A 26133-nucleotide genomic window follows, 5' to 3' on the forward strand; every position below is an offset into this window, starting at 1 on the left:
TTTGGTGGGAGGCCCTGGACCTACAAAGAAGCAATGAAAGTGGAGAAAACTAAACAGGCATCTTTCTTTCTTAAAGTGAGAATCAGGTTCTAATTGCAGCTGTTTTTACATATAACTTGGGGGGAAATAGTTGATTAGGTGTTTGTTTTAAAGGAGGAATTTTTTAATGGTCAGTTAGATCTCTGTTAAATATTTTTGTGACTCCAAATAAGGAGCAGCTTTTCCTAGGATGGGGGTGGGACTGGTAGAGCTGCGAGAGCTGAACCAGAACCTGAACTGAGTGCCCTGGTGAGGGCCCTGATGGTTCTAGTGTGGGGAAGAAGGGAGAGGGAGGGAGGAGAAAATGAATAGAAGGAAAAACAAGTAAGTGAGTGGGGTGGGGTCAAGACTGAGAATAGAGGGATGGAAGAAGGGAGGCAGAGGAGACTAAAGATTCCTACAACTTTGGTGCTAGACTGTTAATGCCTGGGTCCCTATTCCCAAATTATTTTCAATGAAAGAAAAGATAATCTCTTTAGCTTCCTTATAACCCACTGATTACAAACTGGGCCACATGTTTACATACGGCAAGAAAATGGTTGAGAGTCTGGTTAATACAGAAATGCAGAACAGCCTGACAAGGCCCTGATGTCTTAATTTTATATTTCTTTCTTTGATCAAAGTTAAACATCGGACTGATATCTCCTTTCAAACATCCATTGAGGATCCAGTCTGTGAGAAGCAGCAATACCACATTATCTCATTCTAGTTCCAGTTCTAGTTAACTTGGTTGTCAAACAACTGCTTAGAAGGTATTTGCTGATAATTAATGTGGTAGCTGAAGAGTTAAATGTTGGTTTTTTATTTTGTGTTTATTTATTCATTGAGAAGGTCTCACTTTATCACCCAGGCTGGAGTGCAGTGGCGCCATCTGGGTTCACTGCAGCCTCGACTTCCTGGGTTCACGTGATCCTCTTGCCCCAGCCTCGCTAGTGGCTGGGACTATAGGTGCATGCCACCATGCCAGGCAAATTTTTTTGTATACTTTGTAGAGACGGGGTTTTGTCATGTTACCCAGGCTGGTCTCAAACTCCTGAGCTCAAGCGATCCACCTGCCTCTGCCTCTTAAACTGCGAGGATTACAGATGTGAGCCACTGTGCCCAACAAGGGCTGATTTCTTTCTGTGATATTTGTTGGAAAGTTATAGAGATTCCTGCTCCGTGTCATATCAATTAGGATATTCAGTTCCCATTGATTATTTCAATGAGTCAAGATGTATGTTTTGTTTTCGTTTTTGTTTTTTTTTTCTTTTGAGACAGAGTTTTTCCTCTGTTGCTCAGGCTGGAGTGCAATGACACGATTTCGGCTCACTGCAACCTCCGTCTCCCGGGTTCAAGCGATTCTCCTGCCTGAGCCTCCCAAGTAGATGGGATTACAGGTGTCTACCACCACACCTGGCTAATTTTTCTATTTTTCAGTAGAGACAAGGCTTCACCATGTTTGCCAGACTGGTCTTGAATTCTTGACCTCAGGTAATCCACCCACCTCGGTCTCCCAAAGTGCTAGAATTACAGGCATAAACCACCACGTCAGGCTGGTAAGATGTATGTTTACTCAAGTAATATTTAGTATTATGCCAGGCACTTACTGGGTTGGTGGGTATATAATTATGAAACAGAATGCCAAGGTCATTGCCCTCAGGGGGCTTATAGTCTGTTGGAGGATAGAGAAGAGTGTGATGAATACTGCAATAGAGGAATTGAATGCTTACATGTTTAGGGGAGGATTTAGGATGGACATCTCATCTAGATCAGGTAAGTGGAGTCAAGGAGGGCTTCTTGGAGGATGCAGCATCCTTGTTAAACCTTTAAATACAAACAGAATTTTAAAAAGAGGTGTGAGAGTGGTGTGGGCACAGAAGCACTAAAAAATTTGGCAATCTGAGGAATGGAACATTTCAGTATGATGGGATTGTGGTGGAAAAGAGGGAGGATAGAGGAAGGAGCTAGAGATAAGATTGGTGGGTTTGGCAGAGACCAGATCCAAAAGGACCTTTTAGGCTGTATTCTGGTGTTTGTGTTTTCTCAAGTGTGCTATGGGAGTGTTTAGATTATTCTAAACAGAGAAGGTAGGAAACCAGAGAGTGTTTTGAATAAGATGACTGGGGCTGCAGTGTGGAGTAACGATTGGAAGAGGAGCACAGTGGAGACAGGGAGAACAGTTAGGAGGCTGCAGCAGGAATTCTGAGGGGAAATAATGGTAGCCTGAACTAGGATAGAAGTAGGGGAACTCAAGAGAAGTTGATGAGCTTTAGAAATGTTTCAGAAGTAGAAGAAAAGCACTCTGATGTTTGGTAATGGGGAGAAAGAGAGACAGAGGAAGGACTCAAGGGGATGACTCAAGGAGCACTGCCAGTTTCTGGCTTTGGCAACTGACTGGCTGGAGGTGCCATTCAGTGACTTGGGGAACATTTGAGGAGGAGACAGCTTGGGGTGGGGAGGGGAGGATAAAGAGGCCAATTCCTGTTCAATTTTGGGTGATTTTGGGCCATCTAAGAGGAGAAGTCTCATAGATAATTAGATACTTAGGCCTCAAGTCCACAATCTCTATTTGGCCTTGACTTAGGGATGAAGGAGTCATCAGATGACTAATGTCATGGGAGTGATGAAATCCCCCAGATTATATGTGCGTGTGAAAGTAGAAAATAATCAAACATGGGACAAAACTCTGAAGAGGTCCAGCATTAAAGAATGAACAGAAGAGGAAAAATCTTCAAGGCAACTGAGAAAGAGCAGCCACTGTGGATGGGGAAAAACCATAATGTCCCCATCACAGAATGAAAGAAAACAGGTTTTGCAGGGAGGAAAGAATAGTTTTTTAGGGTGTTGAAAAGTTTTATGTTTTTCTGAGAGGTCCAGAAAAGGCTAAAAAGATTACATAAATTAGCACCTTGAAGGCCACTGATGACCTTGGTAACTGGTTTCAGTGGAACAAAATCCAGGTGAGCAAAAGTGGAAGAGGAAAAGGTGAGGTAATAAACACATGTGGTGTGGAATTTTAGCTATTACAGGAGTCCATAGGGAGCTGAATAGAGTTTAAGGATGATGTTAGGATTACTATGCAAGAGGATTATGCATGTTTAGAATAAGACCATTTGAAGCAGTTGTTGAATTTTAACACTCACCCCCATTTTAAAGCCTTCCACTAAAATATTCTTTAGGTTTTCTATGTTATGCCTCTCTTCCTTTGCTTTTTAGTATTGAAGCAAGGAACGTTTAAGTGTGTATGGATTTTTTTTTCCTAACTTGTTAGTGAATCATCAGTTTTTCTCATGAGGTCCCTTTAAAATGTGTAGACAGAGTCGATTTATCTCATATTTCGAGAATCCCAGTTTAATCTCCAGTGCCCCATTTTTCAAGTTTAGAAATATGAAATACATAACCACTTCTTTACTTACACATGATTCTGAGTATTCTTTTATACAGATTGTATGGAGATAGTTGTTTTGTGGTATCTTGTTATTGTCTATTCCAAGCCCCATAATTCAGAGGGATGTATCTGGGCACACAAATTTCAACTTTTAGTTAAGTTCGCCTTTTTCTTTGAGAAGATGCTGATAACATTTCTGCAGCCAGTTCCAAATCCATCCCTAAGTTGAAAAACACCAGACTGTTGATGCATTCCAAAAGTCCACTCTGGTTTATTAGAACTTTTGTTGGCTTGGCTTCCAGACTCATATTTTTCAATTCAAGTAGCTGAAAGAAATAAGGAGACATTTACTTCCAGTTGCAAGAAAGAGTCTGGGTGTTGATAATTGATTAATTCATCTAGGATCTCTCTTTGGTTCATATATTACATGTAGAAAAAGAACTATAAAGACTTAACTCTATGTGATACTATATGTGCAATTAATACAGTTTATATTTTATTTTTAAAACTGGCAAATTAAGTTATTAGTATAACTTTTTTTTTTTTTTTCTGAGATGGAGTCCCGCTCTGTTGCCCAGGCTGGAGTGCAGTGGCATGAACTTGGCTCACTGTAACTTCTGTCCCCAGGATCCAAGCAATTCTTGTGTCTCAGCCTACTGAGTAGCTGGGATTGCAGGCAGCCACCACCATGCCCAGCTAATTTTTTTTGTATTTTTAGTAGAGACAGGGTTGTGCCATGTTGACCAGGCTGGTTTCAAACTCCTGACCTCAAGTGATCCGCCTTGCCTCGGCCTCCCAAAGTACTGGGATTACAGGTGTGAGCCACTGTGCCTGGCCCTGATAAACTCTTTAAAATTTGATTTTGACCATTGGAATTCTGCGTGTGAATAATGTGATGTCATAACTACCTGTTATATAGTGTGCTAAGTGCTGTGGTGGAAATTTTAAATAAATTATCTGTAAGTGCCAACAATCATTATCTACGTCTTAGGGGGTGTGTTTTATGACTTTTTTCAGTTTTATAAGACAACTGAGGCTCAGAAAGCTGAAGTGAATTGTCTGAGGCTTCCTAGATATCCTAGAACGGGTCAAGTCCTTTTGTTGTACATTTTCAAAATGGCTTATACTTCTAACACCTAATATCTACCACAAGACTGTTAGTTAATTAATTAAAAGTGCTAATTGTTCATTGACTAGCTTCGCTTGAATGTGAGGTCTTTTATAGCAGACACAATGCCAATTTCATTTACCCTTCTATCACTAGATCCTGGCCTAGTGTCTGCTGACCTGTAGATGCTCAACAAATACTTACCCAATAAACAACTGATCTGGCATGACATAGCTGGAAAATAAGGAACTTAAATATAAATACTGGTTATTTACTTCACTGATGATTTACTACTTAACCCACACATTAGAAACTTTCTTTTATTGATATAGTGGCAATCAACACATGAAATTTACTTAACACACGAATGTATTTTAGGCAGTTCACCCAATAGTCATACCTAATTGTTACCTAATAGCTCATAAATATTTAAGTCAAATTTATGAGGAATAAAATACCATGAGAATAGGAAAAAGCTGATTTTATTAATTATAAAGTCATGAAATAACTGAGAGTGGGAAGATAATTTAAATATCGTCCAAATCATAATCATAATTATAAATGTGTGGAAGCAAGATTTGTTTTTCTATGGTATTTCTATTGTCTGACAAGTGTCTGGTATACAACAGGTATTCGATAAGTGCTAGTTGCATGAATTAATTCCTTTCATAAATGAGAAAACATGCCTAGAGAGGTTATTTGACTAGTCAACTTATGGTAGACCTGTAAGTAGGGGGCTGGCCTCTTGACTGCAAGCCTCTTACTCCTTCCTTTAAATTAAAATAACATCTAGCATTTGTCTGGAATATTTTTTAATATTTAACACTCACAACAATCTGAAGAGTTTTACAAGGAAAAAACTATTTTACAAGGGGAAAATTGAAGCTCAAAGTTAAAGACTTTCTCCAGATCACTGGTTCTCAAAGTGTGGTCCCTGGACAGTAACATTAGTATCACCTTAGAACTTGTTAGAAACACAAATTCTCATGCCTTATCTCAGACCCACTGAATCAGAAACTCTGGGTGTGGCTTCTCAGCAATCTGTGGTTTAGCAAGCCCTCTAGGTGATTCTGATCATGCTGCAGTTAGGGAACTACTAGTGTTGAGGAATATGACTGCTATGATTAAACTTGGATTTAGATAAATTACTTTGATAGCCTCAAGCAGAATACAGTAGGGCAAAATGGAAATCTGGAAGTCCAGTTATGAAGATAACTTCTTTTCTCTCTTCTCCTTCACTCCAAAAAGCCTCCTTCACATTTTTTTGCTCTCTCCTTAATATGTCTGTTTACATACTATTTTCATTCTATTTTATTTCTAGTTGACTAATAATAATTGTATATATTTGTGGGGTACAATGTGATGTTTCGATACATGTATACATTTGGAATAATCAAATCAGGCTAATTAACATATTTATCACCTCAAATATTTATTATTTCTTTCTGGTGAGAACATTAAAAAATCCTCTCTTTTTAGCTCCTTTGAAGTATATGGTACGTTATCATTAACTATAGTCACCATGCTGTGCAGTAGATCATGAAGACTCATTCCTTCTGTCTAACAGGAACTTCATACCCATTGCCAGCGTCTCCCCTTGCCTGTCTAGGCCCCTTCTTTTCCTGATTCTCCTTAGTACAAGGGGATAGGTAGCTGGATATTGTGAAAAGCTATTAATTATTCTTTATTACAGTATTTGTAGCATGAAAGGAAGAATTTTAAACCTTTTTTTGCTGATCCCAACTCTATTTAAACTTATTTAGTTAACATATTTACAGCGAAAAAATTTGTACTGAAGGGTATACATGAACTCTTCAAGAAAGCTGAATGTGATTTGAGTAATGGTTAAAACCTGGTGCTAATGAAGTCTGGGCTGTAGCCTTAGTTCCTCCGTGGACCAATTAACTTCTCCCTGTTGTAGTATTTTGGAATTCACCACTCTGTGGACTTGGGGTGCCATTCCCTTGGTAATTAAGCAGATCCGGTGAGGCAAAAAAGATGCATAGTTTACTGTAAACTCATTACTCCTTCTAGAAAATGCCTTCAGAGGCCCAAGGTGATGTTTTGAAACATTTTATTTACACATTGACATCGGAGACATATGCTTCTATTCCCTGTAGTTTCCGTGTCACGTTCTGACACTTGAATAAAAATGACACTCTGGAGCCTTGAAAAATGGACTTTCCTTCTGAAGTACCCAGGAGATTAGGTAAGAGAATAGATCTTCCTATTCAGAACTTCAGAATGTGCAAGATGCTAGACTAAAACAGTCACATAAGTCACTGTTCATGTCTGTGAGTCCCTACTGGGTTTTCTGACAGGGACCTCATTTTACAACTGTGGCCATTTTATGCACACTGGCAGACATACTCCTGCCCAGACTTGGAACAGGACCTGTTGTATAGGATAAATTGAAGAAGCTCAGTTCTAGCCTTTTCTAAGCATTGTTTATCGTATTTCACTCTGGGGCTCTGTTCTTTTGTCTGGGCTTCATGTTTCTGAAACCAGACTAAATTGTATGTCCATTCTTACATCATCCATCTTGTTTTCTTGCACTTGAGTTTCTCTTTGGATGATGTGCCCTGTTCCTCTATTATTGGTAAAAATCAATCACTCTATTCACTCCTTCCTTCCTTCATTCATTCAACAAAACTACTACTGTCTGTGTAAGACACAATGTTAGAAATTCGGCCTGATGGGAGGGATTGCTTGAGCCTGAGTTTGAGGTCAGCCTGGACAACATAGAAAGCCCTTGTCTCTACAAAAAATAAAAACATAAAAATTAGTCAGGCCTAGTGGTGTGTGCCTGTGGTCTCAGCTACTCAGGTGGCTGAGGTGGGAGGATCAGTTGAGCCAGTAGGTCAGGCTGCAGAGAGCTGAGATTGTGCCACTGCACTCCAGTCTGGGTGACAGAGCGAGATCTTGTCTCAAGAAAAGAAAAAAGGGAGAGAGAAAAAAAGAAAGAAAGAAAAAAATTGGGCCTGCGCTATGATCTTGGCAATCAGTCATTTATTACCCCTTCCTTACACCCTGGAGGCTGGAGTTCTGCTCCTAAACTTCAGTGTCATGTCTGTATATTCATGTCAGTTACTGTTGCAGACCTAACTGCCTGGATCTCCAATACTGCTCCCCTAGGACTCTACAGTCCTACACCTGTTGTAGCACCTACACTCCTTCGAGCAGGACCTCTCTGATGGCCGTTCTGACTTATTGCCTCCATGCTTTCTCTGCTTCTGACTTCTGTCTATCGTCTGCAGCTGAGTGCATTTCTGCTCTGCCTGCTCCCAATCTCCACTTTGCTCTCAGAATCTCCATCTGAGAGAGTAGGATAGGTTTTGTTAATTCCTCCTGCCACATCTTGTTTTGAGTTATATGTTCAACAAATAATGATTAAGTTCTTATTATGTGCCCAATGTAGATGTGGGAATAGAAAAAGGAATAAGATAGAAATTCCAGTCTCAGGAGACTGTTACAAATAGAGTAGATTCTCCCCAGTTGTGAGGATAACAAGATATTGCAGTTTGAGGTACTTAAGATTTTAGGGGGACAGTACAGTTATAGATGGATTAGAAGCAAACTCACATAAATCTTCTTTGTATTATCTCTAAAACAGAACCATCAGGACAGCATGCAAATAAAGAATATCGGTAGCATTTTTCACATCTTAAATTACTAGTAATGGTTACGGTACAATTGCTTTTCATTTATCATCTCTTGCTCGTTGAAATTTCTCAGGGTCTTTCTCCTCTGGCATTTCAATAAAATGCCCATAAATTTGCTTTGCTTTGCCAAAATGATATACATATGAAAGATCTTTCCCCCGAATTTGGTTCTCCATCCAAATGTGTAGTGCCTTTCTGATTTCATGATTTGGAATTGTTGACTTCTGCATCCTCAATCCCAGAGGTAATTCCCCAAAGTACATGCCATTAGGCCCCTCTTACACAAATACTACTTCCCTCCTTCCTTGCATCTGTGGGAGTTCCATTTTAAGGTCCTGGTTGATGTCTCCTCAGATTCCCTAATTTCCTAAAGCCTCAAGGCAAAAACCTCTGTTACTGTCATGCCATCTGCCTTCCTTTATTTTTTTATTCCCATCACCCAATTTCCTCTTTTTCTTATTATCCCCAAAAGGAGTAACTCATAATTCTTATATACTGGAACTAAAATTCTTGTGGTTGAGAAAAAGTATACAAAACTAAACTGCATATACTGAATACCTTGTTTATTAAAATTTGATGTAGGGGCAATTCATGCATGGGCAGAGGTTACCATAACTTACCTGAGAAAATAATGCATTAGCTCTTTAAAACAAAGGTATTTTTCCTTAATGCAGTGAACAATGTATTAACAAGATCTAAGGGAGTTCAAAAGTAACTGGTTCTGCTTGGGGAAGTTGAGGAGGCTTCAAGAAGAAGGTAACATTGGAAGTGAATCCTGGAGAAATTCACCGAAACAGAAAGGAAAGGAAAACACTTTCTAGGAAAGATGATACAATATTTGTAGTGGGAGGTGACATCATAATTTGTACTTATATAATTAATGTTATAATCTCCCTCTAGAACAGTGATTCTCAATCCAAGGTGATTTTGTCCCCCAGAGGATGTTTGGCAGTGTCTGGAGACATTTTTGACTGTCATTAACTGGGGGCAGGGGTGTATGCTACTAGCATTTAGTGGATAGAGGCCAGGGGTGCTGCTAAACATCCTATTGTACATGGGACAGAGCCATAACAAAGACTTACTCACCTCAAATGTCAATATTGCCACTGCGGTATAAGGTAAGTCCCACAAGGGCTGGGATCTTGCCTGTCTTATTCAGTACTGTGTCATAAAACCTAGCACGGTTACAGTCAGTGTTGGTACTCATTTAACTTTTGCTAAGTGAAGAGAGGCATGAAAGAGAAGTCATGTTTGAGAAAGAGCAATATGTATGTTAGTACTTGGGGTATAATTAACAGTGCAGGCCAATGGATGGTGAGGGCCTAACCTAAAGCTGAAGCCGTGAAGACAGAGAGAAGCAGAGAGATATTTAGGACCTAGAATTCATAGGACTTGCTGATCAATTAAATATGGAGAGTAGAGGTGAGAATTCTGGCTTGGGCTACTAAGTGGGTGTTGGTATCGTTACTTGGGATGAGGAAGACAGGAGGAGAAGCAGGATTTGTATATGTGCATGTATATGGTACTTGCCTTTGAATATTTATTAAAACCTTAGTTTGTATCATTATCAACAAGACTTTTTATGTAACCATTACCCAGGTATAGAAGTCATGAAGATATATAACTCCAGTTTTTAAGAAGCTGACATGTACATAGCAGTACTACCTACAGTAGCCAAAAAGGTGAATACAACCCAAATTCCATCAACAGATGAATGAATAAACAAAATGTGGCATATCCACACAATGGAACTTTATTCAGTCATAGAAAGGAATAAGGTGCATACCTATGCTACAGCATGGATGAACCTTGAAAATATAATGTTATATGAAGGAAGCCAGACACAAAAGGTAAGATACTGTATAATTCAATTTACATGAAGTATCCAGAATAGCTAAACATATGGAAACAGAAAACATGTTAGTGGTGGCCAGGTGTTGGTGGGAGGGGATAATTGGGAATGACTGCATAATTGGTGCAAGGTCTCCTTTGAGGATGTTGAAAATGTTCTGGAACTAGATAGTGGTTACAGTTGCACAGCACTGTGAATATACCAAATGCCACTGAATTTTACACATTAAGATGGTTGATTACACTTTTAAGATGGTTTATGTTATGCACATTTCATGTGAAAACTTTTTTTAAAAGAAGCACAGAGTCTCATGAGAAGGAAAGATGAGTAAAAATATGGGAAATCAATGTGAACCATCTATAATGGTCTCAAATAATAGGAAATGTTCTTCAAACTGGAGAAACTGTCTGGATAAAGCCTCGGCAGCAATGAAAGCCCCTGGCAGGGGCAGGGAGTGAGAAAAGATTTAGGAGACTATTTGCTCTGTTTTTACAGTCCTGATGGCCACACTTCATGTGGGGCATAGTGGAGTTATTCCAGAGACATAAAGTGACTTCATCAATGTCTCGTGACCTGTCAATGGCAGAGGTCTGAAATAGAACACTTCACCAAATCTTGGAACTTTAATCTTTTCCTTCTACAGATTTTGTCTCCAAAATATTTGCAGACAGTAAAGCCAGAAAATGGCAGTGGTAATTAGAAGAATTATAAATGTAATAGAAAAAGAATTGTTTAAGAAAGCAGAGTGGAAACTCATGATACAACTTAAGATTGTAGGGTGTTTAATGTTTTAGATGAATTTCTCAAAGGACATTAAGGAATCTTTACTACTTGTTTTTACAAATAAAGAATGGGCTAAAAATGTATGGGAGGGAATAATAAGGAATTTGCTGAGCAGTTTCACTATTCAAGGAAGGTATTTTCCTAATGTAGATGGCTACATTTACACTCTTATTTTCTACATTTCTTTTTAAAAAGAAAATATTATTTCTTGTATGTTTATGATTTCTTTCAAGTAAGATAATGAAGAGCTAGTATCACTGAATAATTAGGATATGCCTGTTTTTCAACGTTACTTAACCTACCTCTTTCTCATGTGAATCATTTCTTATTTATTCAGCAACTATGTATTGAATCATAGGCAGTAAGGATAGAAGGATGCTTTAGATGACAATTGTCTTCAAGTTGCTTATAATTTAGTGGACATGCGTGAGGGATAAATAATGTGAAAAAGATTAGTGATAGAAGTCTTTCTGTGGGAAAACAGAAATAAGGCTTCTAGCTTTGCCTGAGAATATTAAGATGAATCACCAAGAACAGAAGATCAATCTTGATGGGTGAGGATTTGTTGGGTTGGCACTCTAAGAAGTAAAGAGGAATATGCAAAATGGTAGCCTCATGGTTCAATCAGGTGGTTCACTCATTCATCTATTAAGTGTGTATTTTGTGTCTACTATGTCTTAGTCACTGTGATGGGATTTGGGAACCTAAGGCAAGAGGATTCCTGCAGAAAAGATAGGCATTAAACAAGTCTACAGAATAAACTGTGATGAAACATCTTATGGGAAATATGTAGGGTGCTATGGGAGTATATAGCAGGGGTCCTGATCTAGTTATGGGACATAGAGAAGGACTCCGAGGAAATGTCAAACTCACAACTACAACAGTGTCGTAGCTCCGACTACTGTTAACTAAATAGACCGGTTGGCTTAAACAACGGACATTTATTTCTCACAGTAATGAAGGCTAGGAAGTTCAAGATCAGGGTGCCAGCAAATTTAGTTGCCAGTGAGGACTGGCTTCCTGGCTTGCAGACACATTATGTCTTTACATAGCAGAGAAAGAGAAAGAGAAAGACAGAGAGAGAGAGAGAAAGAGAGAGAGAGAGAAGGCATTCTGGTGTCTCTTCTTACAGGGACACTAATCCCATCGTGGGGTCCCTATCTTCATGACGCCATGTAAACGGAATTACCTTTCAAAGGCCCCACTTACAAATAGCATCATATTGGGAGCTTCAACAAATGAATTTTGGAGGGACACAGATATTGAGTCCATGACAAATGGGTACAAGTTAGTGGAGGGAAGGAAGATGAGTGAGATAGGGGTTGAATTAATGCAAGTATGTTCCAAGTTAGTCAGAGGATAATTAGGGAGGGCCTTGAAAGGCATGTTAGAAATTTATTCTAACAACAATTAGAACTCTCTGAAAGTGTTAAATCCTAACCCAAATATTAACTCTAACCTCGTTGTAATTCTAATTCTGATCAGATATGTGTTTAGAAACATAACTCCATGGTCTAGAGAATGGATTGGAACAGGTAAGAGGAACTTCAGAGACTCTTCATGATGCTAGATGAATTGTGGTAGGATGTGGGGGCGATAAAATTGAGGATGAAGAGAATTAGGTGAATTTGGGATGTGAGAATCAGGAAAAGAAAGGAATTAAATATGACTACCAGGTTTCTGCCTTGTGGTAACATTTCTGAGACAGAGAATCCTGGCGGAACTTGAGGGTTTTAATTGTGTTTGAAATACCTGCACATAATTCCCTATGGTTGCAACGTGGGCTGCCTGTGGGAAAGAATCAGAAAAGAAGTAAGCGCCAGTGCTCATATCATAGAGGCAGTGGTATATACTGTTAGAAATGAGGAATCATTGAGGAATTCTCCGTAGGGCACTTCTTGGTGTGATTTGTGGTTTAGAACACTTATTCTGGCAGTGGGAAGGCTGGATCATGGGGAGCTAATATTGGAGACAGTCAGCTAAGGAGCAGTTGCATCATGAAACATGGAGGTAGAAGGTTGAGCAGTAGAAAGACGGTAAGAATTATATTTAAGAGATAGCTTCATAACATTTGTTGATAGAATATCAGGGTTAAAGGAAGAATTGAGAATGGTATCTAAATTTCCTTTAAAGCACTAAATGGATGATGGTGTCATTCACAAAGCAAGGAGGGGAAAGGCAGACTTCTGAGTTTGAACTTAGATTTGGACATGGGACGCTTTGCAGAACACAATCCTGACTAGCAGGCAACAGCTGCTGGCTTCTGTGACACTGTCATGGATAGTTTTATTAATGCTGACTCATTCCAGTTTCTCTCTATAACTTCTTTTTTTCTCTTGGTTTCTAAGGATGGACTTCTTCTCTCCCTACACTACCCCTTGGGAAAACCTTTTATCAAGAAGATACCAAATATCATCACTGATGTAAGTGCTGCAACCAAAAATGTTTGACTTCTGCTTTATGAACTCAGTGATAGCATTATATACCAACTAGCTGGATTTTTTTTTCTTTTTGAGACTGAATCTCGCTCTGTCACCCAGGCTGGAGTGCAGTGGTGCGATCTTGGCTCACTTCAAGCTCTGCCTCCCGGGTTCATGCCATACTCTTGCCTCAGCCTCCGGAGTAGCTGGGACTACAGGCATCCGCCACCATGCTCAACTAACTATTTTTTTTTTATTTTTGCATATTTACTAGAGACAGAGTTTCACCATGTTGGCCAGGCTGGTCTCGAACTTCTGACCTCAGGTGATCCGCCTGCCTTGGCCATATTTTTATTTGGATGCTTTGCCATTTTCTCAGTTCAACATATTCGTATCTCAGCTTTCCAGAATTCTTCCATTATGTCTAGAATCCTTATTTCCACCAAGTCTCCTAGTGCACTAATGTTCTTGTATTTGCACACATCTGAAACCTCAAGATCATCTCTGATCATTCCATAGTTTTCATTCTTCAAATTCAGGAAATCATGAAGTTCTATTTTTTTTTCCTTTAAGATGTCTCTTATTTCAGTCCTTCTTTTGTTGTTACCCCTAATGTTCTAGCTAACAGATAAATAGAAAAACATTCGTTAAAGCCCTACCATGTGCTAGGTAATCAAAGGTGCTCAGAGTGTAGTGCTAGTGAAGGGACAAATGCATAAACCAACAACTACTGATTAATATGATATAGAATCCTCATAGAGTACAATGTACAGTGGAGGCACCAATGAGAGGGTGATTAATTCAAACTACGAAAATCAAGGAAAAATGTACAAGGTATGGCATTTGGAATCCACTATTCATAGTTAGTATGGCCAGAGCACATATTGTGAATCAGAAAGTTACAAAAAATAAGGCTGTAAAGGGACCAAATAAATCATCCTAATCAAGAAATGCATCCTACCACACCCAGATTGCTGTCCCAACTTGTTAGCTGCTTCTGATGCTTCTAGTTTCTCCTTCATTGGTTTAACAAGAATTTATTTTAAAGTGTATTTAGAATGAATTTTCAAAGTACTGTCATGTATGTCACCCATTTAACCATTACAACACTTCCTTGAGGTAGTATGCTGAAGCTAGTAACGTTCTCAATATTACATAGCTAAGTTTGAACTCTAGGTCTACTAAATTAAATTGCCAAATACTTGTCATTTATCTATGCATTTTGAGTATTTCTGCCAAAATGTCTGTGCATTTTGTATATTTCTGCCAAACTAGCAATGCGATAGTTACCTACTGCTCAAAAACTTTCACTGGCTTCCAATTATCCTATATCAGTAAGAAGAGCCTCTTTGTTTGGTGTTTTCAAGACTATCCAGAATGTGGAACCACCATACACATTTAATACTATTTTTTACTGTTCAATAAACTGTGACTTTGTGTTTTGGTTATCTGTTGGTGCCTGACAAACTACCTTAAAAATAAGTGGCTTTAAACAACAAGAATTTTATTATATCTCCTGCTTTATAGATCAGGAATTCAAGTAGGGCTTAGCTGGGAAATTATTCTATTCTAATTTGTACTGACTGAGTTCTCTTAGGATCCTGATGGCAGCTGGTATGGTCTGAAGGATCCAAGATGGCTTTGTTCACATGTCTATTGTCTTAACAGGGATGACTAGAAGGCTGAGCTCAGCTGGAACTGTTTACTGAAATGCCTATATCTGGCACCTCTAGCATAGCAGGAAGATTTCTTATGTGGCTCCCAGAGAGTGTTCTAAGACAGCAATGAGGAAGCTGCAAGACTTTTCTGTCTTAGCCTTGGAAGTTATGCAGTGTCACTTCCACTACATTCTGTAGAAAAAAGAGAGTCACAATGCCAACTGAAATTGAAGAGGATGGTATTGCACAAGGACATCATTACCTGGAAGCATAGTTCATTAGGGAGCAACTTTTGAAGATTGCTTTATACACACTTGGCTTTAGTCAAACAAATTCTCACTGTACTTGCTCATGCCATGCTTATTCCTGCATCTGGACCTTTAATCCTGTTGATCTTCCCAAGACGTTCCTTCCCTCTCCTCCTTTGACTTTCCTAGAGCCTACCTGTCCTTCCAGGCTTGTTCAGTTTCAGGTTGAGCATTTACAATCTTTCTTTGAATACCCTAGTTCTCAAAAAAATCTTCCCCATTTTTGAAATACAATAGCATTTATAGTCTGATGTAGGAACAGAAATGAGAAGACTGAGTTGGAGATATTTTGGTGAAAGAATTAACGGGGCAAAATGCCCATCTGGATGTTGTAGGCTAGCAATAGGAGCTGGTCAGAGATGATATTGTAGCTTTGAGCCTTGATAGCTGAGAGGATTGAGCTACCATTCACAGAATCATGAAACACCAGATGGACAGGGGTATGGCAGAAAATGTAAATTCCTTTTTGAAATATGTTACTTTGGAGGCATAGTGAAAGAGCCAGGTAAAGGAGTTGTGCAAGCAACAAAGAAAGAGAAATGGAGTTATGGAGTTTGGGAAAGAAGTGAGGATTAGAGAACTAGATCTGAGAGCCTATAGGCAAAGAGATGCTAGTTGAGTCTGTGGGGTTGAATAAGCCTGCCAGAGGAGAATTTGTGGAGATGGAACACAAAATAGCCAAAGACAGACCTAGAGCAGAAAGAATAGGATGATCCAGAGGAAGAGACCTAGGGGAATGCCAGGGAGAGCAGATCTGAATAATCCTAAAAAGAAGGGAGCTTTTAGAAGGTGAGGATGATCAAATGTTAAATACTGAAAATATGTTTAAGAAGCAGAGGACTAAAGAAGATCATGATTATGAGATCACTGACTATGGATTTAGAAATTGTTAGGAGGAAACCTGATTGTATCTAATGAAAGTGGGCCCTGGGGTTAGGAAGTAGGAAAAGTGAGGCCAGACTGGCCACTTTTTCAAGAAGTTTAGCAGTACAGGCAAAATAGGATATCTTCTACAATAGAATTACAAACAGAACTTTTAATGATGACTGATCTTATTGGATAGTAGTCATTAAGGAAAGTAATGTGTGTTTGCATGTGTGTGTTTGCGTGTATGTGTGTGTGTGTAGGTGTATACTATGCAGCAGTGTCTTCCAAGCCCAGATCTGTATTTAAACCGCTGGAGGAGCCAATCACACTTTCTAAGGCCCAAATAAGACTTAATGAGTGAGACTTTATTTATTCATTTATTTGGAGACAGGGTCTCACTCTGTTGTCTAGGCTGGAGTGCAGTGGTGCAATCTTTGCTCACTGCAACTTCCACCTCCTGGGTTCAAGTGATGCTCTTGCCTCAGTCACCTAAGTAGCTGGAATTGCAGGCATGTGTCACCATGCCCAATTAATTTTTTTAATCTTTAGTAGAGATGGGGTTTTGCCATGTTGGCCAGGCTAGTCCCGAACTGCTGGTCTCAAGCGATCCGCCTGCCTCGGCCTCCCAAAGTGCTGAGATTAGACGTGAGCCACTGTGCTGGGCCTGAATGAGAAATTCTGAGGCTGGGCCCCATGCATTTGTAGGTTAAAAACTGCTCACAGACTGACTCAAGGGTTTTGGTATATTCAAAGACCTTGAGCTTCAGAAAATAGTTGATATCTTTATGGGGGCTAATATGCAGTTAGGTTGTCGGAATAAAAAATTGCAAAATGAAAACTACAACAAGAATTCCAGATGTGGCTAGGTGCAGTGGCACAAATGTGTAATCCCAAAACTTTGGGAGGCTGAGGCTAGAAGATTACTTGAGCCCCGGAGTTCAAGACCAGTCTGGGCAACACAGTGAGACCCCTGTCTCTACAAAAAGTAAAAAGATTAGATGGGTGTGGTAGCACATGCCTATAGACCCAGCTTCTCAGGGAGCTGAAGTGGGAGGATCACCTGAGCCCAAGGAGGTCAAGGCTGCAGTGAGCCATGATCATGCCACTGCATTCCAGCCTGAGAAATAGAACCAGGTCCTCTATCAAAAAATAAAATAAAATAAAAATAAAAAATTCAAGATGTAAAGAAGTAAAAATAGAAGATAAAGAAGTGAAAATAGAAGACAAATATCTCTAATTGAAGACCAACAGCTAAAAAAGTCATAACTTTATATAGATTTTCTTTTTTTCTTTCTTTGTTTTTTTTTTTTTTTTTTGCCTTAGCAAGCAACGTGGACAATTTTATGAAAATCTATCGTCAGAATTCCAACGCATGCCCCTTTCCTTCCCCCCCCCTTTTTTTTTAAACTGGGCTGGGGGAGAAGAGTAACAAGAATGTGGTTTGTGAGGCAAGCTAAACCTCAAGAATTTTTTCAAACTAAACACTTTTTCTAACCATTTGATGTCTGGAAGTCTGGATATTGGGGGCAGGGAAATTAGCAGAGCTGTGGCTGTAGGACCATTTGTCATTTCCTGGGAGGTGCCTGTGCTTAACTCTTAAGTGAAGCACATTTGAATACGCTTCTGGGCTTTGACCAAGAGGAGGTCCAACCCTCCAGTTTTTCTTTTTCAGATTGGTGTTTTCTTTCCCTACTCCTCAGTGGAAAAGATTGGCTTTCCTTGAGGGAGATGCAAATAGCTGCGCCATTTGGATGTCAACGAGACCAACACTGTTTAATGCCTCTGTTTTCACACTTTCTTGTGATAATCCAAAACACAGAAACAGTGTCACATGTTATTAATCATATTTAGATAGGAATGCATTCATACTGTTATGCTGTGTGTATTTTCACAAGAAAATCTTTGTCAAAACTGAGTCTGGCCTTTGTTTTGAAACTGGTATGCCAGGAAAGGGTTACAAAATCCTGTTTCTTCTTGAAGTATAACAGCTGGTAAGAAAGCACAGCATCTCCCTCCCTCCCAGCCCTGGGGTTGTACTAAGTAACTCACTGCCAATACCATCCCCCATAGTCTCTCTCCACTTAGTAAAATCCCTTGCAAAGTTGATATCCAGCAGCAAGCAAAAGAAGCAGCTTGGACTCGTTAGCTTTAGGAAGAGTGAGGAAGAGATTGTCTTAGTTAAGAAAGAGGTTTTAAATGCAACAACTTGTATGCGATCTCCAAGATCTGTAGTTAGAATGTTGTTCCTAAAAAGGAACAATTCAAGATAAGGAGTGGTCTTAGCCTTATTGAGAGCCTGAGTTAGAATTGGAAGCCCCAAACCCAAAATCACAATCAAGTCTGAAAGCTCTACCTCTTCAATTATGTGAACACCACTTGGCAGCTTTTTGCTGTATGCGATTTACAGTAGATAACAACTTCCATTGTCCCTGTAATCAGTGTCTTACAGAACTGAGCTTGCTTGCTACAAATAAACAGGGACACAAAAATGAAGTGTCCACAAAACGGCACACCCTTGGGTCAGCATAATAACCACTTAGGTTGAGGAGAAATCCACATGATTCATGAAGTCCTTAACTAAACACATTAAGAAACTATATATTACATTCTCCCCAAGTTGGAATAAGTGCTTTAAATAGCAATCAGGAAGGAGAGGTTGAAATGTTGATCTCAGAATGGCCTCTCTCTCTCCTCTCTCTCTGTTTCTCTCTCTCACATAAAGCATCAGTGTGTAACCCTCATCTTTTGAATAAAATTAAGTCCCCAAAGAAATAAAAGCAACTCATTTAAATCCAAGGATTGCCCGGGTGGACCCAATACACTTAAATGCTCATGTGAAAGCCACCAAACTGACTTAAAAGGTAGAAGTTGGGGGGAGAGAGAGAGAGAGAGATCACAAAAGTTTTATAAGTGCATACATTCTACTACAGAAAGGATGGCTGGTTTCTGTGATGAGGGCTGAGGGCAAACTCCCTCTGTGAAGGCGCCTCTCACCCTCACGGAGAGAGGTTGAGCCACGCTGGCTTCTCCCTGGAAGGGAGGGCGGCAGAGCCACCACCAGGCTAAACTCCAGCTGGTCAGCTATGTGGCACTGCTGCTATTGTTGAACAAAATTCTTTCCTCATTACATATCTTTCTTCTCAATTTAATAGAAAGTACAGTTCTTGGGATTTTTCTCTTCATAAACTTGAAGGAAATCAGAAATGAGAAGCTTGTTTTTTCCTCACTTCACAAGGAGCTAACTTATTGAATGTATAGCCTGACACTTCTTTATATAACATGAAGTCTAAGGACAGAGAAAAAAACCCAGAAACTTGATCAGTTTTATAGGATGAACATTCAAGCACAATCCATAATTTATCAATGAGAAGTCTGTTAAGGCTGACTTGCTGTTTTTAATGGACTCTGATTGGGTGGTGCTTTGCTTTAAATTAGTTGTGTGAATGTAATGATCAATCTAATATTGTTCCCATCGTATAGTTAAGGGCGACTTCTAGAGTTGGGACATTAATTTTTTGGGCAAATTGTTAAAAACTTGGCAGGAACAGAAGTGAGAGAGGGGTGAAATGCCCTCTCTCATCATTTCTTTCATCTGTAAATTGGAGGTAATATTTTCAAAGCCTATTTAATAGAATGATGAACAGAACCATTATTTGTGAATTCATCAATTGCTCTTGAAAGTCAAATGGAAGGTGAGAGATGAGGATCCAGTTTCATTCTACTACATGTGGTCAACCAATTATCCCAGCACCATTTGTTGAAAAAGGCGTCCGTTCTTTACTTTATATTTTTGTTTGCTTTGTCGAAGATCAGTTGGCTGTAAATATTTGGGTTTATTTCTGGGTTCTCTATTCTGTTCCATTGTTCTATGTGCCTATTTTTATATCAGTACCATGCTGTTTTGGTGACTATGGCCTTATAGTATAGTATGAAATCAGGTAGTGTGATGCCTCTTCTCACTGATATGTGGGAGCTAAGCTATGAGGACACAAAGGCGTAAGAATGATACAATGGACTTTGGGGACTTGAAGGGAAGGGTGGGAGGGGGACAAGGGATAAAAGAGTACAAATAGGGTGTAATATATACTGCTGGGGTTATGGGTGCACTAAAGTCTCACAAATCACCACTAAAGAACTTACTCATGTAACCAAATACCACTTGTACCCCAATAACTTGTGAAAAAATAAAAATATATATATAAAAATAAAATAATAAAAATGTTTAAAAAGAAAATCACATGTAAGAGTTTTGCAAATTATAAATCAGTGATTACCAACTGGAGTGGGGAAAGTGGAGGAATAGAAATATCACCTCCGTTTATAACTTAAGACTATAGCCAGATTTGAGGGCATCAGTTCATATTTTCCCTTAATTTTAGGCATGGCAGCTTCTAATTCCTGGCTAATATGGTGACAAAATAAGATAGAATTTGCATGATCAATTATCATTGAGTTGGCACTGTTACGCATATAGGAATTCTGGGTCCCTACCGCAGATCTATTGAAACAGAATCTTCAAGGGTTGGCCCAGCAGTCTGTGTTTCAGCAAACCCTCCAGCTCATTCCCACGTTCACTCAAGTTTGAGAACCACAGGTCTAGTCTACTCCTGTTGACTACTTGATCATATCACCTGCTTGAAAAACGACAATAATTTTTGTCTCTCAGCATCTACTTCCTTCCCCTCATCCTCCTTTTCTGGTCACTAATCATCTCCTAAAGTACCTTTTTCATCATGTGATTCCTCTACTCAGAATCTCTAGGAGGCCACTGATGACCTACCACATCCATTTCAACAGATATTGTAGCTAAAAGGGGCCCTCATGAGGAAGTCAGGCCATAAAGAAAAATATTCTGAGGCAGGCAAGTAGGGTGGGTGAGTGTGACAAATCAGGTTATAAATCCTCTGCATCGAATTGGCCTACTTATGTCTAGTTAAAATATGTCTGTAGGCAGATTTGGGGAGTGGGAGATACAGGAAAAAAGGGAGATGCCATGAAAGGAAAACATGCAAACTGGGGTATGTCTTTAGAAGGGGTAGGGAGACTAGGATCCAAGCCACTGTTTATTGATATTTGTCATAGTCAGACCTCTTTTTTTTTCTTTCTTTCTTGGAACTAGCTCAGTGGGGTGTATTAGTTTGCTAGGGCTGCTGTAACAAAGTATCACAAAGTGGGTCATGTAAACCAGCAGGCCCCAACCCTTTTGGCACCAGGGACGGGGGTGGGAGGGGGATGGTTTTGGGATAAAACTGTTCCACCTGAGATCATCAGCCACTAGTTAGATTCTCATAAGGAGCGCGCAACCCAGATCCCTCACATGCACAGTTCACAGTAGGGTTCGCGCTCCTATGAGAATCTAATGCCGTGGTAATGTTCTCATCCTCGACTTACCTCCTGCTGTTTGGCTCTGTTAAAGGCCAAGGACCTTGGCCTAGGAGCTGGGAACCACTGGCATAAACAACAGAAATGTCTTGTCTCACAGTTGTAGAGCTCAAGAGATCAAGTTTTTGGGAGGATTGGTTCCTTCTGAGGACTGTGAAGGAGAGCATTCTTCTAGGCATCCCTCCTTGGCTTATAGATGCCCATTTTCTCTCTCTGTCTTCACTTTGTCTTTCCTCTGTGCCTGCCTCTGTGTCCAAATGTCCCCTTTTTATAAAGACAGCAATCATATTGGATTACAGCCCACCCTAATGACCTCATTTTAAATTGATGACCTCTTTAGAAACTATATCTCCAAATAAAGTCACATTCTTAGGTACTAGGCACTAAGACTCAACACAGGAATTTTGGGGGGGGGGGGACACAATCCAGCCCATAACATGGCATTACCAACTTTTCCTGTATGCTCGGGTGGTCCTACAAGGAGTATTTATAGGAGGGTAGTGAGTGGAACAGGTGCCATGCAGAAAAATAAATAAATAAATAAATTTTTCACCTAGGGAAACAGCTCTTGGTTAACTCTAATTTTACAAATGAAGAATGTCAACACCAAAGCTTCCTTTAGAAAACTTCTAGTCTGACCTCATCATTCTGATGAAAGAGCCCCCCTCAGAAAAGGAGCTTGGCCACAGTTACAACTCCCAATCAGATTTGATCAGGCTTTGATTGCAACTCCATTGCTTATCCAGTAAACTGTATCCCTAAGAGGTAAAGGGACAGACCCAAGGTTCCAGCAGAACTTGGGACCACTAGATTCAGTTCTTTATCCAGAAGTCTGTGCTCTTTCTGGTTAAAGTATCCTGCAGCGGTGCCAGGTATACTTCTGAGCACCATAAGGCTTTACGTTCTTGTGCTTAACTTTCCTAGGTCATTTTGCCTCCTGAGACAACTATATTATTATGCACTATTGGAGGTTGTAGCATTTTTTTCTTATCAAAATCTACTTTCACCGTATTTTTACTGTGCAGTATTTCCTTGACTTTGTATCTCTTAACTTGTTGTTGGTTCGAACTCTTATAATAATGTTATAGCAGAAATAAAGACAAGATTTGCCATTTCTGGTCATTTCTAGCCAAAAAGGATCCATTTCCTGCAAGTTGTCAGGAAAAAAGAAACAGATTCAAATAGCTTTTAATCTGTTAAGACACACAGCTGCAGAAAAAGAAAGAATTGCTGATCAGTTTCTGCCCTTATAAAAAGTAGAACAAAACCTCATTAATTTAATCTTAATTGTGAGTTTTTGATTATATGAAAACATTGAATAATATAAATAAGATAATAAAGGGAAAGGTTAATTAGAGGAAAATCTTTTCCAAGTATACCAGAATAAAGCAGGTAAAGAAGTAATTCTCTCTTGTTAACCATTCTATCGCTAGCATCTAGCATACTGCCTGAAAAATAATACATGCTCAATAAGTTTGTGTTGAAAGAAAGAATGAATAGATGAATAAAAAGCAGATTTACAATATAAGCAAATATTGGCAATACTTGGGCTGGTGCCTGATCTGTTATTCTAATTGCAAATCTCGCTTCGTTATTTATTAAATTTGAATCTCAACGAAGCAGTTCTCAGTCTTGTTTTAATTACCATAGGTTCTTTAAAGCAATAAGCCTGAATTTCATTAAAAGAATTACATTATCCAAACTTCATTAATTCATAGTTTTCTTTTCTTTTATTTGGTATGGCATGGTGAGGTCTAATTTCATTGAAATGACCCAGAGGGAAGTAAGTGATACCAAATAGGAGACAAGAAAATTGATTAAAGAAAAGACTCCAATGTTTACAAGAATCCCTGTCTTCCTTTATGAAAGTCAACCTCACCTAAGTGAGAAAAAAACAAAATACATTTTTAGAGAATAAAGATAGATGAGTGTGGCTGTCTTTGGGGTACCTGAAAAATTGTTAGGAAGTATGGAAAAATAATCACAGCTTTAAAGATAAGAACCATAAACATCTCCCCTGATACAGCAAACAGTATCACCCATGTGGAAGAAGCAACCTTTAAATCCAGCTGGTTGAGTAAATCCTATCGAAATAGTACAATATTTCTTCTTCAATATTACTTGACTCCAGAAGTGAAATGAACGCCTAAAATGTTGTCTTTTAAATATTGTTCAAATTCTTTATTTTAAACTTCAGCATCTTTTACGGTTATGATTGGGCTAGATGTGTGTACATAAGTCTCTTTGCTTAATTTTACTGATTGCAGGGTCAAAACAAAATCGACATTCTGAGGCAAATCCATTTGTCATGTCAAGTGGTTAACTGAGATTGGCATTGGTCTTACCTAGGTGGGGTCTGGCTTTTTCCTTCGATTAAGAGCCAATGCTGATTATAATCAGTATAATACAGGTGAGAGATGGAGAATAGTTTCCTTTGGTTAATCTTACTGCCTATTTTATTTAGGTCTACTATCTGGTTTTCAGTGGATAACCACTGTTTTCCCTTATTCCTGGTACCAGGACTTATTTTCACATCTACCAGTGTTGCATTTTTCTCTCAAATGTTCACTATGGTATTGGCTTTTATAGGAATTTGTTTCTGTTTCCTCAAACATAAATGTGTTGTCCTCGAGACCATTTGCCTATGCTAAGCAAATAAAACTTCTATGCCTCAGTAAGCCTTTGCATCCATTATTATTAGTGATGACGTGCTATTGGTCCTAATGAAAAACCACTACATAATAATTAGATTTCATAGAGAGGATAACCAGCAAGCTTTCAAAAAAATTGCTGAGTGTGATTAGAACCTTGCATTTTACTGCCACAAAGTATTAATAAGAGCTACTCTTCATTGATAATTCTCCCCCTTTCCCAAGCATTTAGCATGCGTTTATAGTTAATCTTCACAACTTAAAGATGTTGAATTTTCTTTTTCATCGCCTATATACAGATGAGAAAGCTGCCCCTCTATACTGTCTGTAAATCAGTAGGAAACATAAAATTTCTAAGCATTTAGATCACTGTAAATTGCACCTTTAAAATGTCATTTTCCAGAATATTCGTAAAAACCTCTATTCCATTGTGATTAATCCTGATTAAGTGAAAAATAGGAAAAAGTCAAAACAGAAATACAGGTTTAATAAAAGAAAATATATTCTCCTCAACCAAATGCCTTCGTGGCACTTGTAAACTTAGAGCTCTTTTGACTCCTGGCCAGAAATGAATAGGGTAATAGAAATGAAAGCAGAAACAGATGTGAGCAAGTCTCGGTGACCTGCCAAGGAAACAGTATGTTCTATACAAATGCAGACACAAATACAGTGGATAAAAATCTCCTTAAAGCCATTGTTGTCTCCATTCGCCAGGCACCAAACAAAGAGAAAAGTGCACATCGTTCATGTGTGACTTTTTAAAGCTTAGCTCTAAGGCTTGGCACATAGAATTCCATTTCCGTTCTGAATGATCTTCAGCTTCTTTTGCTAAGCATTATGGGACCAAAGTCTTAACTGATTGCAAATGTTTCTGTGGTAAACTTTTCCATAGGAGTCACCAGCTGGATTTAACAGTGCTTATTCTTTCGCAGTAAAACTTGGAAAGAAGGAGTGGGTAACGACAAAATCTTCCTGTAGGACATAATTGTAAGAAGTTGTCAATAAATTTGTTTTCTATGTTTTTTAAAGTGCAGGGTGCTCAAAAGGCACAGGTAAAAGAAAAAAAGATACTTGGACTCTAATTCCTTCTCAGCCAGACTACTTCCAGTGGTTTAGGAGTGCAACCCAGAAGAAGTGTGAGTGGTTTCCAGAAAAAACAGTATAAGTGGCCAAACTAAGCAATCTACTTAAAGTTGGGCACAGCAGAGCTGGAGGCCATTATAAGTTTGAAGCAAGAGACATTCTTTTCCTTCCTTCCCTGACTGGTGTACCTAAGTATTGAATTTTAATAGAGAATCCAAACCTGACTAGATAGCTGGGGAAGAATTGAATGCTTAACCAGTTAATCAGTGCTGTCATCTGTTGTGTATCTTCATTAAGAATTGAAATTCTTTAAAATAGCCTTTCCCATCAGGAATAAAAGACAGAAAATCTATTATCACTATTTCTGGATGTTCCTTCTTATATTTCCCAGGAGTCAAAAGCCTTCATTAAAACATATAGCCATCCTCAAATTGGACTTTCCTGAGAAGAGCTTTATTATTTAAGGCATTTTTTTTAAGTAGAAAGACAGCAGGATTTTCCTTTACAAAGTAAAATTATAAACATAATAGGCAGTCAAGTAGCATATCCACCTAAAATATTTATTTGTGTTTTTTTCTACTTTTCAGCAAAGGTGAAGAATGAGGTTATTCCTAAGATGAATCATTTTTTCTTTATTCTCCAGATAATGTCAGAGGAGGACCCTCTCTATAGCCCAACCTCCAGGATTTCAGCACTTTGTGGACATGGAGGCTGGTGTGTTTGTCTTTTAAATCAAATCTTGCTATTAGGGAGGAAACCTAAATGTCTGATGGTGGCAATGTGTTCTTACTTGCATTAAAGGAGCTCACTCACTTTAGTGTTCACCTCATCCTTCATAGCGCAGGCCGGAGATAGGCTCTGTCAAGCTGACTTGTCCTTGGTTCTTCCTGCATAATGCCACTTCTTGTTTGTGGTCTGTGGAATTCCTCTCCTATCTTGGCATTTCTCTC

At 39.0% G+C, this 26133-nt stretch overlaps 1 long non-coding RNA gene across 1 annotated transcript; it reads left to right on the forward strand.

Moving 5' to 3' along the window:
- Nucleotides 1-25894, forward strand: LOC112620158. The gene is made up of 6 exons (XR_003118481.1): nucleotides 1-75; nucleotides 663-791; nucleotides 1459-1577; nucleotides 6638-6726; nucleotides 13163-13237; nucleotides 25827-25894. It is a non-coding gene; the product is annotated as an uncharacterized LOC112620158 (long non-coding RNA).
- Nucleotides 25895-26133: the final 239 nt, after the last annotated feature.

Source organism: Theropithecus gelada, chromosome 3 (genome assembly GCF_003255815.1).
Source record: "Theropithecus gelada isolate Dixy chromosome 3, Tgel_1.0, whole genome shotgun sequence".
NCBI classification, from domain to species: Eukaryota; Metazoa; Chordata; class Mammalia; order Primates; family Cercopithecidae; genus Theropithecus; species Theropithecus gelada.